Here is a 15023-nt window from a genome sequence, read left to right as displayed (position 1 = left end):
GGGCTTACCGTCTTCATCCCCATTTCCCAGCCGAGGGAACTGAGGCACAAAGAAGCGAAGAGACTCGCCCCAGGTCGCACAGCAGACGAGTGGCGGAGCTGGAATTCGAACCCACGACCTCAGACCCTCCGGCCCGGGCTCTTTCCGCTGGTAAGTACGATTGAGTGAATTTCTTGGGCGCGGACACTGTGCACAGCGCCGCCGCACTGACGGCTTAATGGCCTTCATTCAGTCGTATTTAGGGAGCGCTTACTACGCGCGGAGCACTGGACTGAGCGCTCGGAAAGGACAATGGGCCGCCCGCGCTTTCGGGCCTTCGATCGTGTTTACGGAGCGCTGTCCGTGCGCAAAGCACTGCAGTAAGCGCTTGGGCAGGAATAATAATAATAATGGCATTTATTAAGCGCTTACTACGTGCAAAGCACTGTTCTAAGCGCTGGATGCGTCTGCTGTTGCAGCATCCTCTCCCAAGCGCCTAGTACAGTGCTCTGCACACGGTAAGCGCTCCATAAATACCAGCGGATGAATTTATTCATGATGATAATGATGGCATTTGTTAAGCGCTTACTATGTGCCAAGGCGATCAGCTTGTCCCCCGGGGGGCTTCCGGTTTTTCACCCCCATTTCCCAGATGAGGTCACTGAAGCCCGGAGAAGCGAAGGGACTTGCCCAAAGTCTCCCAGCTGACAGTTGGCGGGGCCGGGATTCGAACCCACGACCCCCGACTCCAAAGCCCGGGCTCTTTCCACCGAGCCACGCTGCTTCTCTATTTATTGAGCACCTAACATGCACAGAGCACTGTACTGAGCGCCTAATACCATTGACGGACTTGCGGGCCACCCGCACTTGGGTTCAGTCATTTATTGAGCGCCTACCTTGCGCGAAGCGCTGTACTAAGTGCTTGGAAAGTGCAATTCGGCAACAGAGAGAGACAATCCCCTCCCACAACGGGCTCACGATCTTGAAGACTGAAGAGAGAAAACTCACTGTGGGCAGGAACGTGTCTATTATATCGTACTCTCCCGAGCGCTTAGCACAGCGGTCTGCGCACCGTGAGCGCTCCGTGATCCGGCTGAATTGAACACAGCGACAAACGGACACATTCCCAGCCCGCAAATCGGCCCGATTTGGGATTTTTCCACCCAGTTCTGCCTCCGCAATGTCCATTTTTGCGGATGCTCATCCCTCCCCGCCCCCCCGCCGTGTTATAATCTGGCATTTGCTGTCGATTTCTCCAGATTTTAACAGGTTCCGGTGTGTCGGTTCCCCCAGGCCGGTGATTTCCCGATTTATTCGGAATGCCTGACGAGGAATAGCTCCAAACTTCCCAATTCGCCGTCCGTGGGAGCGTGCTTTGGAATCCGGCTTCGGGCGAAGGAGGGGGAGTACGGCGATTTTCATTTCTGTTAGGCTGTGAGCCCACTGTTGGGTGGGGACTGTCTCTATATGTTGCCAATTTGTACTTCTCAAGCGCTTAGTACAGTGCTCTGCACAGAGTAAGCGCTCAATAAATACGATTGATGATGATTTCTGTTGAAAGGTTTCACGGTCTCAGCGGAACGGCGATTCGCTTTTCGGTGGAAAGATGGCTTATATTTAGACCGATTTTTCTCAAGCCGGGAGAGTCGGCTTGGGTATTTTTAGGCGTTCGGCGTCTCCTCTTATTTTTAGTAACCCCTGTTGATGTTTGCTAATTAATCGAAGCGTCGTTCTCTTCAAAAATACCGGAAAAGACAACCACACTGTGATCATTCTCCATATTTGGCCCGTGATTTTGAGTCTGTGTGTGCTTAAGGTTTGTCATTTTTCTTTTCCCGGCCTGACCTAAACAGTGTTTTCCGGTACCCGTAATTTACGAGAGGTGAAAGGGAAAACGTATCTCAGGTTGCCGTTCTTCTCCCGTACGTAGTGACCTGGTGTCGGAAACCTCTTTCCCTTAAAATGGGATCATTATGCCTGGAAAAACAAGTGTTTTTGTCATAATACTTAATGAAGCGTAAGATTTCTTTGTCGTCGAGGCGCTTAACCTCTTTTAACCTTTTTCTAATTAAGCTAAATTAGGCCCAGGCATTATGGTGGCGGTAACCGTCCAAGTACAGGCCCGCTGCTTCCGGATGCTTCGGAATCTCGGTTTTCCCTAGCCATCTTTGAGTCTGAGTTTTATAGGGTCGGGTGCCGGACAGATCCCTAAATCTCGGTTCACGATATTCCGGGAATTCCCTCGACCGCTTTGTTCCTCAGTTTTCTACGTCACAAAGCGGGGAGCGAATATCATCCGCCCTGGGTTAGGCGAGACTCATTTTTCCAGTTCTCTTCTATTACCGCCTCGCGCTCTTATTAAAAGGATGAAGAGACTGTGGTAATGTCGGGAATTCAACTGGTTTATACTCGGAGAGAAAGCTCTCGGAAGGATGTTTCCAGTGGGAAGTTAATTGGGTTCAAATTTACGGGCCGTTCATGTGGATGAAGGATCCCCATCGGTCGCCTTTTAGATTTTCTCTGAACAAGGTTTCTGAAAAGGTATACATTTCAGAAAAGACCAAGATGGGATCTTTGTCCCGGGTTGCGTCTGAGACGCCAAAGTAATTAAACGGCTACGGGACGCGTACTGAGCACTTGCAGGAGGACGGTAAATACGATTGATTGATTGATTGATTGACGGTAGAACTGGTAGACTCCGTTCTTGTCTTCAAGGAGCTTACGGTATAGCTTTTCGATCGAATGATAATGTCATTTTACAACTTGGCAGACGCCAAAATAAATTACAGATAAAGGAATCCGTAGAGGAGACGGGTACGGACCTAAAGTGCTGGGGGGCTGGGGTGGGGTGAGTTACAAAGTGCTTAGGGGTTAATAATAAATACAGTAAATACAGTTAATACAGTTAATACAGTGCCTGGCACGTAATAAGCGCTTAACAAATACCACCATTATCATTATCAGGCCCTGAGATGGATAATTGTTGAAGAATTAATTATTCCTATCGTCTAATTCTAAGCAAGCCTTCATTTCAGTTTGGGTGATGACCAAAAGCTCCTAGATTATAAGCTCGTCGCGGGCAGGGAACACGTTTATCAACTCTGGGTTGTTCATTATCGGGCCCTGAGATGAATAATTGTTGAAGAATTAATTATTCCTATCGTCTAATTCTAAGCAAGCCTTCATTTCAGTTTGGGTGATGACCAAAAGCTCCTAGATTATAAGCTCGTGGCGGGCAGGGAACACGTTTATCAACTCTGGGTTGTTCATTATCAGGCCCTGAGATGAATAATTGTTGAAGAATTAATTATTCGTATCGTCTAATTGTAAGCAAGCCTTCATTTCAGTTTGGGTGATGACCAAAAGCTCCTAGATTATAAGCTCGTCGCGGGCAGGGAACACGTTTATCAACTCTGGGTTGTTCATTATCGGGCCCTGAGATGAATAATTGTGGAAGAATTAATTATTCCTATCGTCTAATTCTAAGCAAGCCTTCATTTCAGTTTGGGCGATGACCAAAAGCTCCTAGATTATAAATTCGTCGCGGGCAGGGAACACGTTTATCAACTCTGGGTTGTTCATTATCAGGCCCTGAGATGAATAATTGTTGAAGAATTAGTTATTCCTATCATCTAATTCTAAGCAAGCATTCATTTCAGTTTGGGTGATGACCAAAAACTCCTAGATTATAAGCTCGTCGCGGGCAGGGAACACGTTTATCAACTCTGGGTTGTTCGGTATCCTGCGACCAGTAATTACCACTGATGGTGCAACTAACTTGAAAAGTCCTTTTTAATACGCTGTACTTTTTAAATGGGTCAGCCGTATTTATTGAGCGCTGACCGTGCGCCGAGCACTGCGCTAAGCGCCCTGGGAAGTACGGTTCGGCAGCAGAGAGAGATAATCCCTGCCCACAACCGGCTTACCGTCTAGAAGGGGGGAGACGGGCATCCAAACGAGTAAACGGGCATCAGTAGCATCAGTATAAATAGATATATACACATCATTAATATAAATAAATGGAATTATAGATAGGTACGCATATGCACAAGTTTTGTGGCGCGGGAGGGGAAACAGAGGAAAAGGGGGGCTCGGTCTGGGAAGGCCTCCTGGAGGAGGTGAGCTCTCAGTAGGGCTTTGAAGGGCGGATTTGAGGACGGAGGTTATTCCGGGCCAGGGGAAGGCCGGGGGTCGACGGCGGGACGAATCACTTAACCCCCCCCGGACCTCAGTTCTCCCTTCTGTAAAATGGGGATAATACCTGCCTCTCCCTGGACGAATCACTTAAAACCCCCCCCGGACCTCAGTTCTCTCTTCTGTAAAATGGGGATAATACCTGCCTCGCCCTTCTTCGCCAGGTTGTCTAAGGATAAAATAAGATCACTGATGGCAAAGCACTTTGGAAAAATATAAAGTTGCACTATTCAAGAAGCGAGGCGTTATTATTCTTGCTACTACTAGTACGTATAGTGTTAGCAGCGTGCATGGTTGCTCTCGCATTTTTTGTGGGTAAATGGAGGCACTTTTACCCTTTTTCTAATCCCGACTCTGCCTCTTTTCTGCTGGGCGACCTTGGGCAAGTCACTTAACTTCTCTGGGCCTCGGTTTCCTCTTCGGTAAAATGGGGATGAAGACTGTGAGCCCCACGGGGGACAACCTGATCACCTTGTATCTACCCCAGCGCTTAGAACAGTGTCAGTTAAGCGCTTAGTCCAGTGCTCTGCACACAGTAAGCGCTCAATAAATACAATTGAATGAATGAATGTCAGTGCATAACAAATACTATAATTATTATCATTTTACAGTGCAAGCAAAATATATTTCTCTGAAATGGCCTCTAGATTCATTCATTCATTCAGTTGTATTTATTGAGCGCTTACTGTGTGCAGAGCTAGATGAAATGTCTTTTTCAGTTGTTTCTATGTAAACTGGTAAATTATCTGGATTGCAGTCGTGACAAAGTAGGAAAAAAATCTGCAAATGAAGGGCAGAAAGCGGGAAATTGTGGAATGGAATAAGGAAAAAGAGGCACTTGATTGCAGTAAATCTCAATCTGTAGAAAATATATCCCTTTGATTGTAAGATCCTTGAGGACAGGGAATGGATCTATCTTAACTGTATTGTCTTCTCCCAAGTACTTGAAGGCGTTAAATTGTCAAATTCCACTGATTATCCATTTTTCTGAGAAATACTGCTTCTAATAATAATAATAATAACCCCAGTGCTTGACATAGAGTAAGCACTTTAACAAATACTGTAAAAAATATGTTACTGAATACTGGGAGAGTCACGTAATCAAATTGGACACATTCCCTGATGCTCATGGGGCCCGCCTAAGTGAGAGGGGACAACAGGTATTCCTGCATTTTACTGATGAGGAAACTGAGGCATCAAAGGGAAAAAACTCAGGTTTGGTCAAATCAATCACCTGTTCAAGTCCACTTAATCGTACGTTTTATCCTTCCACCTCTGGAATTGTGAGTAAAATGGGTATCCTGTAGTTATTCTTATAAAAGTAATTTGTTCACAATTTTGAGGTCTACAGTGTACGGGGAGGGTGGGGGGGGACGGTCCAACTGATTTCATTTCTAACAGTTTTCCAAAACTTGTTCGAAACTGCAGCTTTTTCCCTTTTGTAATAAGCAGATGATGTCGTGGCTGAAAATCAGCAGAATGAGAGAGAAAACGGCCTGAAATACGGCATATACTATACGCTTCTGTACAACTATCAGTTTTGCGGAACAGTATTGAACGCTGTGCGGAGCGGTGGGCCGTGACAACTTGGTCTTCGATCTTCCTCGGAAGTTGTTTTAAAAGTAATTAGCGTTTACCGATTTCCAGCCGAAAGGGGACACGTTGGCGATCGTCCATCCTCACTCCCCTTTCCTCTGAGCCTAAAAAGGTGGGGAGGGATGTGGGGGAGTGGAAATCTGCCTTATTCCTCCGCCTCCGGAGAATTCTCTTTGGAAACATAATTGCAGGGGTAAATTAAATTGTTCTGCCCTTTATCCGAGCCAAGGATTAGCCGCGGCGTCTGGCTCTAGTGCCCGGTCCTGGCAGTTTACCACTTTTCCGCGTTGGCGTTTGTTACAGAGATGTTCTGGCGATAGCTAGTTTTAGGGATTTTGTCGGAGACTTAGTCTCCTTGGTATCCAGGTGGCCGGGAACTGTCAGGGTGGCTCGTGCCATTTCAATTTCCCGACTATTAATATCTGTCCTCGAGACTGGAAGTTCATAAGGGGGCCGGGAGCGCGTCCGCCGATTCCGTTATATTATAATCTTCCAAGCGCCGAATACAGCGGTCTGCACGGAGAGCCCGTTGTTGCGTAGGGACCTGTTGCCAATCTGTCATCATCATCATCATCAACCGTATTTATTGAGCGCTTACTATGTGCAGAGCACTGTACTAAGCGCTTGGGAAGTCCAAATTGGCAACATCTAGAGACAGTCCCTGCCCAACGGTGGGCTCACAGTCTAAAAGGGGGAGACAAGAGAACAAAACCAAACACTAACAAAGAGCGCTGTCCTTCCCGAGCGCTTAGTCCAGTGCTCAGCGCACGGTAGGCGCTCAGGAAATATGAACGAATAGTAAATGCGATGGAGTAGGGATGCCAGCTTCTACCAAACCAGTTTTCAGCTGGTTTGTTCGCCAGTACGGTTATGACGCTCGTCTTGTCCCATAGAGTCAGCTCCGGCCCATAGCGAAGCCACGGACGCGTCCGCCCCAGCGCCTGGCATGCAGTAAGTACTTAACAAATACCGCTATTATTATTATATCTCCCCAAACGCTCCACCTCCATCTGCAGTCGTTCTGGTAGCATACCCAGAGAGTTTTCTTGATAAAAATACGGACGTGGTTGACCATCAGCTCGAGTCTTCGCCCTCGACGCTGTCCCGTATCGCTGCTTTTTGACTCGTAGCGGGTTGCCTGCCACTCGCTAGCCACCGGGCAAGCTCGGAACGACCCTCCCTCCCGCAGCCGAGGCCGCTGGACGACTGGAAACTCGCCGGGTGCCACCCTGAGAGGGGAGACGTGACCCCCGTGACGCCTTTTCCTGGCCTTTATTTTCAACCTTCAGCCTCCCTCGGCTTTGGTTCCTGCCCCGGATTTGGGGGATCGGGGCGGGAAACGAAGGCTGTGGAGCGAACGGGAGGATTTGGGACCGAGTCCCAGTTTTCCCCGGGCACGCATCCGCGCAGCATCGGGAATCAAGTGCCTCTCCTTTTCCGTTCCCGGTGAGGGCCGCGGTGGCTTTTTCGCGTCAAAGGCTCCTGGAAGAGAGACCCGTGGCGTCTTTTAGACTGTGAGCCCACTGTTGGGTAGGGACCGTCTCTATATGTTGCCAACTTGTCCTTCCCAAGCAATCAATCAATCAATCAATCGTATTTATTGAGCGCTTACTATGTGCAGAGCACTGTACTGAGCGCTTGGGAAGTACAAATTGGCATCACATACTTACTACTACAGTGCTCTGCACACAGTAAGCGCTCAATAAATACGATTGATTGATTGATTGCACTTTCCCGAGCACTTAGTTCAGTGCTCTGCACCCAGTAAGCGCTTAATAAATATGATTGAATGAATTGCTCCCTGCTCTTAATAATAATTAGGGTATTTATTAGCCTGCTCTTTTATTCTCTTCTCCTGGAACGCTGCGAAGACCTAGACCCAGACTGTGAGCCCTCCGTGATAATCTCAATAAATACGATTGATTGATTGATTGATCGATTGATCTGTCTACCCAGAAGCAGTCCCAAGCTGTTGCCGTTTTTCTGGAAACCTCCGCCCAACCGCCGCCCTCGCCCCTCTAGTAGCATCACCCAGTCGGTGGTATTTATTGAGCGCTTACAGCGCGCAGAGCACCCTACTAAACGCTCGGAAGAATACAAAACAGAGTTGACAGAAACGTTTCCCGCCCCTCACAAATGCTTACTGTGTGCAGGTTTTGAGCGCTTGGGACAATTCAATATAACAGAGTTGGTAGATAATAATAATAATGATGGCGTTTATTAAGCGCGACTCTGAGCCCGTTGTTGGGTAGGGACCGTCTCTACATGTTGCCAACTTGTACTTCCCAAGCGCTTAGTCCAATGCTCTGCACACAGTAAGCGCTCAATAAATACGACTGAATGAACGAATGAATCATCAACATCAACCGTATTTATTGAGCGCTTACTGTGTGCAGAGCACTGGACTAAGCGCTTGGGATGTCCAAGTTGGCAACATATAGAGACAGTCCCTACCCAACAGTGGGCTCACGGTCTAAAAGGGGGAGAATGAATGTGCAAAGCACTGTTCTAAGCGCTGGGGGGGTTAGAAGGTGATCAGGTTGTCCCACGGGGGGCTCCCGGTCTTCATCCCCATTTTCCAGATGAGGGAACTGAGGCACAGAGAAGTGAAGTGACTTGCCCCAAGTCACCCAGCCGACAGTTGGCGGAGCCGGGATTTGAACCCATGACCTCTGACGCCAAAGCCCGGGCTCTTTTCCACTGAGCCGTGCTGCTTCTCTATTCAATATCAATCAATCAATCAATCGTATTTATTGAGCGCTTCCTGTGTGCAGTGCACAGTAAGCGCTCAATAAATACGACTGAATGAACGAATGAATCATCAACATCAATCGTATTTATTGAGCGCTTACTGTGTGCAGAGCACTGTACTAAGCGCTTGGGAAGTTCAAATTTGCAACATCTAGAGACAGTCCCTACCCAACATGGGGCTCACAGTCTAAAAGGGGGAGACAGAGAACAAAACCAAACATACTAACAAAATAAAATAAATAGAATAGATATGTACAAGTAAAATAAATAGAGTAATAAATACGTACAAACATATATACATATGGGGAAGGGAAGGAGGTAATATATAGAGAATATATAGACAATTCAATATAACAGAGTTGGTAGATAGATTCCCTGCTCACAAGGAGCTTTGGTCACCGACCTGGACTTCCCAAGCGCTTAGTACAGTACAGTAAGCGCTCAATAAATACGACTGAATGAATGAATGATGGATCCTGGATCTTGTGCCTTTCCCCCTCTCTCCTTCGTCCCTCGCCATCCAGTTTCCCTCATTGTACTCCGTTAACCCGCGCTTTGTTTTCCAGTTGAGGAAATGGGCCTGTGGCATCTCCTCAGCACGTACTGCGCGCCGGTGGTTGTACTAAGCACCGGGGAGAGTGGGGCAGTCGGAAGATCCAATCGCTGCCCTCAGGGAGCTTACATTTAACCGAACCCGGGAAGCATCATCATCATCAATCGTATTTATTGGGCGCTTACTATGGGCAGAGCACTGGACTAAGCGCTTGGGAAGTACAAATTGGCAACATCTAGAGACGGTCCCTACCCAACAGTGGGCTCACAGTCTAAAAGGGGGAGACGGAGGACAAAAGCAAACGTACTAACAAAATAAAATGAATAGAATAGATATGTACAAGTAAAATAAATAAATAGAGTAATAAATATGTACAGACATATATACATATAAGCAGAAGCCGAGGGGCGTGCGACACTGAAAATCAAAGTAGTGGAAATAAAGGTTTTCTTACTGGACGGCGGGTAGGTCAGAAGCTAGGAAACTGGTCCGCGGGCCACCCTGCTCCTAATTTAATGGCCACGCCGGCCCCACTATAAACCCCCGAACCATCTGTGCCCGGGACGTCAGCAGGGCTAGAATTTGATAGACAGTCAAGGGAGCGTGGCCTAGTGGATCGAATACGGGCTTTGGGTTCAAATCCCGCTCCGCCCACCGTCAGCTGTGTGACTTTAGGCAAGTCACTTCACTTCTCTGGGCCTCAGTTACCTCATCTGTCAAATGGGGATTAAGACTGGGAGCCCCCCGTGGGGCAACCTGATCACCTTGTAACCTCCCCAGTCAATCAATCAATTGTATTTATTGAGCACTTACTGTGTGCAGAGCACTGGACTAAGCGCTTGGGAAGTACAAGTTGGCAACATAGACGGTCCCTACCCAACAGTGGGCTCACAGTCTAGAAGGGGGAGACAGAGAACAAAGCCAAACGTACTAACAAAATAAAATAAATAGAATAGATATGTACTAGTAAGATAAATAAATAAATAGAGTAATAAATCTGTACAAACATATATCCATATATACAGGTGCTGTGGGGAAGGGAAGGAGGAAAGATGGGGGAGATGGAGAGGGGGACGAGGGGGAGAAGAAGGAAGGGGCTCAGTCTGGGAAGGCCTCCTGGAGGAGGTGAGCTCTCAGTAGGGCCTTAGAATAGCGCTTAGAACAGTGCTTTGCATGTAGTAAGCGCTTAATAAATGCCATTATTATTATTATCATTATTATTATTATTATTGAACACAGGCTCTCATCCTGGCTCCGCCACTTGCCGGCCGTGTGACCCTGGGTGAGTCACTTCACTTCTCCGGGCCTCAGTTCCCTCATCTGTCAAAAAAAAATAAATGGGGATTAAGACTGTGAGCCCCATTTGGGACAGAAACTGTGTCCAACCTAATGAGCTCGTATGTACTCTGGTGCTCAGTACAGTACCTGGCATAGAGTAAGCCCGTGACAAATGCCATTTTTAAAAAGTCTTTTTGAAAATACCCACTTGTCATTTTGAGCATCAGAGTGAAATGGAGAGGGAGAAGGGAGAGGAGGAAAGGGAAATCAATCAATCGTATTTATTGAGCGCTTGCTGAGTGCAGAGCACTGTACTAAGCGCTTGGGAAGTACGGGAAGGTAGGAAGGCATTTGAGACTGGTTTTTATTCCTAGTGCCGTCAGTTCCTTTGCAGGATTCTTGGTCTAGACTGTAAGCTTGTTGTGGGCAGAGATCGTGACCGTTTATTGTTGTCATCTCCCAAGTGCTTAGCACAGTGCTGTGCCCAGAGTAAGCGCTCAATAAATATGACTGAATGGCCTGAAGCCTCCCGGAGAACCTGGGTCTCATAACAAGCGTGGCTCAGTGGAAAGAGCCCGGGCTTGGGAGTCAGGGGTCGTGGGTTCGAATCCCGGCTCCGCCGCTCGTCAGCTGTGTGACTCTGGGCCAGTCACTTAGCTTCTCTGGGCCTCAGTTACCTCATCTGTGCCACGTGGGACAACCTGATTACCTTATATCCCCCTCCAGCGCTTAGAACAGTGCTTGGCACATAGTAAGCGCTTAACACGTACCATTATTATTATTGTTATCATTATAACATCAGCTCCTGTCATGTCCAATCTGTGCCGGGAAGTCAATTCCCTCCTCTCACCTCACTCCCTTCTAGCTTTCCTCTTTTCCTGGAGGTTTTCGGCCCCTCACCGTTTCCGAGTGCCGCAGTTTAGGGACGGGCTAATTCCCTTCATTTTAGGGAATTAGGGCCTTAATTCATTCAACCGTATCGATGGAGCGCTTCCGGCGTGCGGAGCCCGGGCTTTGGAGTCCGAGGTCACCGGTTCGAATCCCGGCTCCGCCAGTTGTCAGCTGGGTGGCTCTGGGCAGGTCACTTCACCTCTCTGGGCCTCATCTGGAAAATGGGGATGAAGACTGGGAGCCCCCCGGGGGACAACCTGATCGCCTTGTAACCGCCCTGCTTTGCACGTAGTAAGTGCTTAATAAATGCCATAATAATAATAATAATAATAATAATAATAATTATTATTATTATTATTATTGCACTTGAGCCACCAGGCCTCCGCTGTCGAGGGCCATCCCTCAGCGTGGCTGGATGAAGCGCGCTTTTCCCCCACCCCTCACTGCGATGGCATCGTACGGGGGGTCCCACCTCCCCCTGCCCACCCCTGTTGTTGGTTGCGTGGCATTTGTTAAGCACTTAATTTGTGCTTCTCACTTAGTTGACCTGCCCCGAAGGAGGCAGACGTGAAAATAAATGGCAGATATCATCATCAATCGTATTTATTGAGCGCTTACTATGTGCAGAGCACTGTGCTAAGCGCTTGGGAAGTACAAATTGGCAACATATAGAGACAGTCCCTACCCAACATTGGGCTCACAGTCTAAAAGATATAAAAGATATACACATATGAGGTGTGGGGCTGAGGGTGGGGTGAATAGCGGAGGTTACAGATCCAAGTGCCCGCGTGATGCGGAAGGGAAAGGGAGTGGGAGAAATTAGGTCTTAGACCAGCCTGCTTGAGGGAAATGTGATTTATTTATTTTTTCTGATGAGACTTAAGGCCGGGAGAGTGACAGTCTGGCTGTGCAGGAGGAGGAAATTCACGTAAGCGTTATACGCCCGTGGAGAGCAACAATAATAACGATAATTATGAGGATGGTATTTGTTAAGCGCTTACTCTATGTGCCAAGCACCGTTCTAAGCGCTGGGGGAGATAAACAGGGTCATCAGGTTGTCCCACGGTCACGGTCTTCATCCCCATTTTACGGACGAGGTGACCGAGGCCCGGAGAGGTGAAGTTGCCAACTTGTACTTCCCAAGTGCTTAAGCGCTCAAAAAATACGATTGATTGATTGATTGATGGATTGATTGAAGTGACTGGGCCAAACCAGATGCCAGCGGAGGGTCGGAAATGAGTTAGCTGAGATTTGGGGGCAAAGTTTGAGGGCTGGGTTATAGCGGGAGATCAGCGAGATAAGATAGGAGAGGGCAGGGTGATTAAATGATTTAAAGCCACTCGGAAGGAGTTTCAGTTTGGAGAGGGAGATGGGCAACCATCCCAGTTCCTTGAGGAGCGGGGAGATGGAGATTTGATTGGGAAAAAAAAAAATGATCCGGGCAGCAGAGTGAAGTATGGACCGGAGTGGGGGGAGATAGGAGGCGGGGAGGTCTGAGGAGGCTGATACAGTGGTCTAGGTAGTAATAATAATAATAATAATAATAAAATAACAATCAATCAATCAATCAATCGTATTTATTGAGCGCTTACTATGTGCAGAGCACTGTACTAAGCGCTTGGGAAGTACAAATTGGCAACACATAGAGACAGTCCCCACCCAACAGTGGGCTCACAGTCTAAAAGGGGGAGACAGAGAACAGAACCAAACATACCAACAAAATAAAATAAATAGGATAGAAATGTACAAGTAAAATAAATAAATAAATAAATAGAGTAATAAATATGTACAACCATATATACATATATACAGGTGCTGTGGGGAAGGGAACGAGGTAAGACGGGGAGATGGAGAGGGGGAGGGGAAAGAAGGGGCTCAGTCTGGGAAGGCCTCCTGGAGGAGGTGAGCTCTCAGCAGGGCCTTGAAGGGAGGAAGAGAGCGAGCTTGGCAGATGGGCAGAGGGACTGGGGGCATTCCAGGCCAGGGGGATGATGTGGGCCGGGGGTCGATGGCGGGACGGGCGAGAACGAGGGACGGGGAGGAGGTTAGCGGCGGAGGAGCGGAGGGTGCGGGCTGGGATGGAGAAGGAGGGAAGGGAGGTGAGGTAGGAGGGGGCCAGGGGATGGACAGCCTGGAAGCCCAGGGTGAGGAGTTTCTGCCTGATGCGCAGATTGATCGGTAGCCATTGGAGGTTTTTGAGGAGGGGAGTGACATGCCCAGAGCGTTTCTGGACAAAGACAATCCGGGCAGCAGCATGAAGTATGGAATAATAATAATAATAATGGTATTTGTTAAGCGCCCACATCCTGCCCCTGGCCGGAACGCCCTCCCTCCTCAAGACCACCAGACAATTACTCTCCCCGACTTCAAGGCCTCATCGAAGGCACGGCTCCTCTAAGAGGCCTTCCCTGCCTCAGCCCTCTTTCCCTCTTCTAGCTAACTTGCTATGGCCCTTTTTCCTGTTCCCCAGGGGGGTCTCTGCAAGTTAGTGATCAATAAATATGATTGCTTGATTGAAGCCAATCACAGCAACTCCTCCTTGTCCTTTGTGTGACTTGGAGGCTGTTCAAGCCCACTGTTGGGTAGGGACTGTCTCTATATGTTGCCAACTTGTACTTCCCAAGCGCTTAGTACAGTGCTGTGCACACAGTAAGCGCTCAATAAATACGATTGATTGATTGATTGATTGATTGTTTTCTGCCCCTCCCTCCTGCCCAACATTCTCCCTCAATACAGGCCCAGACTGAGCCCTCTTTTTCCTCTCCTCCTCCCCATTCTCCTGCCCCACCTCCTTCCCCTCCCCACAGCACCTGTATATATATCTTTGTACAGATTTATTACTCTATTTATTTTACTTGTACATATTTACTATCCTATTTATTTTGTTAATGATGTGCATTTAGCTTCCCAGACTGAGCCCCTTCCTTCCTCTCCCCCTCGTCCCCCTCTCCATCCCCCCATCTTACCTCCTTCCCTTCCCCACAGCACCTGTATATATGTATATATGGTTGTACATATTTATTACTCTATTTATTTATTTATTTATTTATTTTACTTGTACATTTCTATCCTATTTATTTTATTTTGTTGGTATGTTTGGTTCTGTTCTCCGTCTCCCCCTTTTAGACTGTGAGCCCACTGTTGGGTAGGGACCGTCTCTATGTGTTGCCAATTTGTACTTCCCAAGCGCTTAGTACAGTGCTCTGCACATAGTAAGCGCTCAATAAATACGATTGATTGATTGATTGATTGATTTAGCTTTACTTCTATTTGTTCTGACGGCTTGACACCTGCTCACATGTTTTGTTTTATTGTCTGTCTCCCCCTTCTAGACTGTGAGCCCGTTGTTGGGTAGGGACTGTCTCCATATGTTGCCAACTTGTACTTTCCAAGCGCTCAGTACAGTGCTCTGCACACAGTAAGCGCTCAATAAATACGATTGAATGAATGAATTTAGCTTTAATTCTATTTGTTCTGACGACTTGACACCTGCTCACATGTTTTGTTGTCTGTCTCCCCTTTCTAGACCGTGAGCCCGTTGTTGGGTAGGGGCCGTCTCTATATGTCGCCAACTTGTACTTCCCAAGCGCTTAGTACAGTGCTCTGCACACAGTAAGCGCTCAATAAATATGATTGAATGACTGTGCCAAGCACTGTTCTAAGCACTGGGGGGATACAAGGTGATCAGGTCGTCCCACGGGGGGCTCCCAGTCTTCATCCCCATTTTCCAGATGAGGGCACTGAGGCCCAGAGGAGTGAAGCGACTTGCCCAAAGTCACCC

Source organism: Tachyglossus aculeatus, chromosome 19 (genome assembly GCF_015852505.1).
Source record: "Tachyglossus aculeatus isolate mTacAcu1 chromosome 19, mTacAcu1.pri, whole genome shotgun sequence".
Lineage (NCBI taxonomy): Eukaryota > Metazoa > Chordata > Mammalia > Monotremata > Tachyglossidae > Tachyglossus > Tachyglossus aculeatus.
The sequence above is the reverse complement of the archived record's forward strand: the minus strand, read 5'-3'. Positions refer to the sequence as shown.